At 43.6% G+C, this 1708-nt stretch overlaps 1 protein-coding gene across 3 annotated transcripts in view; it reads right to left on the bottom strand.

Annotated features, from left to right (window-relative positions):
* Nucleotides 1-1708, bottom strand: part of LOC143280122 (TLC domain-containing protein 4-B-like) — a 24258-nt gene extending 22550 nt beyond the window's left edge. Inside the window, exon 1 of one of the 3 annotated variants that reach the window (XM_076584677.1) lies at nucleotides 1635-1708. The gene's annotated coding sequence lies outside the window, so the exon portion shown is untranslated. The other 2 variants (XM_076584678.1, XM_076584679.1) reach the window with 2 other exon arrangements.

Genomic DNA, 1708 nt, shown 5'->3' with positions numbered 1-1708 from the left:
ATGAGTAGCAAAGTGTCATTTTTACGCTCTCTTTTTTCAGGCTCAGTTTCAAGAAGGTGTCAAAGTTGTGTGACTCATCCCTATACCCTAAACCACACCTGCTGTTTAAAAAAAAAAGAAAAAAAAGAAGTAAGGCAGATGCCTGATTTTCATATATAAACCCAATGCCTTAAATGCCTACCCTACTGTTTACACTGTAAAACATGATCCACACACACACACACACACACACACACACACACACACAAATAAAAAAAAAACCCAAAAAAAACAAAAACAAAAAAATTGTACATGCACCCACATGCACACATACTGACACCAATGTGCAAATATATATAACATATCATGCACATACAGAAACCTGCACACACAGAGACACAATATACACACACAAAGACGATGATGATGATGATGATGATGGAGTCTCCTGTCAGACCAACAGAGTAGGCAGGCAGGCTTATCTGTTGGTGTGTGTCCTCATGTGGGAAAAGAGGCCGATTCTGGATGCGCAGCACTTCCCACAGGTGTTGCAAGGGAAAACATCTCCAGAAGTTGAGCCCTGCTTCTTTCGCTCACGCTTCTCCTCAACGGCCAGCGCTCTCTTGTTTTCAAATGTCTTTGTGTTTGCAGTGGCCTTCCTTCAGCTGGCCGTACAAAAACATCTTCGGGATCCTGGTGTCTATCATGCGGACAACGTGTCCTGTCCAACGTAGCTGGCACAGGATCAGCAGGCTTTCGATGCTGGGCAGGCCACTCCTCTCTAGTACCTGGAGGTTGGAGAACCTGTCCTGCCACTTTATGCCAAGGATCTTTCGTAGGCATCTCTGGTGAAACTGCTCAAGTTGTTGAACATGACGGTGATACGTCATCCATGTTTCACAGCAGTACAAGGTGTTCAGCACAACAGCTCTGTTGGTTTTGATTTTGGTACTGAGCCTGAGCAGGAAGACAATACACACACACACAAAGACATAAAAACCTTATGTGCAGTTCATAAACACATAAAGCATTAGTCCAAGTGATTATGCATGTGCATAGACACACATACATATGTGCATACACATGTAATGTCATTCCCACAAACATTACATGCATGCATTTATATGGCTACACATGCACACAGCTCCCACAATCCATGCACTTACTCATGTACACAACCCCCCCCTCTACACACACACACACACAGAGAGAGTGTGAGAGATCTTTTCCTACCCCTTTTTGTGGGAAACCTGTGGAACTGGAAGTGTGTGTGTGTGTGTGTGACTCTGTGTGTGTGTGTGTGTGTGTGTGTGTGCGTGCGTCCGTACGTGCGTGCGTATGTGTGCTCAAACAAAGGCATACTTTTAAAAAGCTACGAATGTAGAGTATGACGCATAATTTAGAATAGTTAGAAAGAATGAAAGAACCGCTAACACCGGACAAGACTGCAATGTAAATCTAAGCCTAAGGGCAGAATTTATCATGATCGGTCCTAATCTTACAGCTTTCGGCAGTTGCCGCAATTCCGTCTTGAAAGTGGCAGTCCTAATATTTGGTATCAATTCTTACCTTAACTCAAGAAGACCACCAAGCGCGAACGAAAAAGGAACACCGTTAAAGTGCTAAACATATGTTGTCCAGTATGTGGCACATACCTTCTGTTTACCTGGTTTTGTGTCACAAAGAGATAAGAGACATGTTCGTAAACGGCTTCGTCAACAGACGGAAA

The sequence above is a fragment of the Babylonia areolata genome, chromosome 3, assembly GCF_041734735.1.
Source record: "Babylonia areolata isolate BAREFJ2019XMU chromosome 3, ASM4173473v1, whole genome shotgun sequence".
Taxonomy (NCBI): Eukaryota; Metazoa; Mollusca; class Gastropoda; order Neogastropoda; family Buccinidae; genus Babylonia; species Babylonia areolata.
Note: the sequence above shows the minus strand (reverse complement) of the source record. Positions and strands in the feature narration are given on the sequence as shown.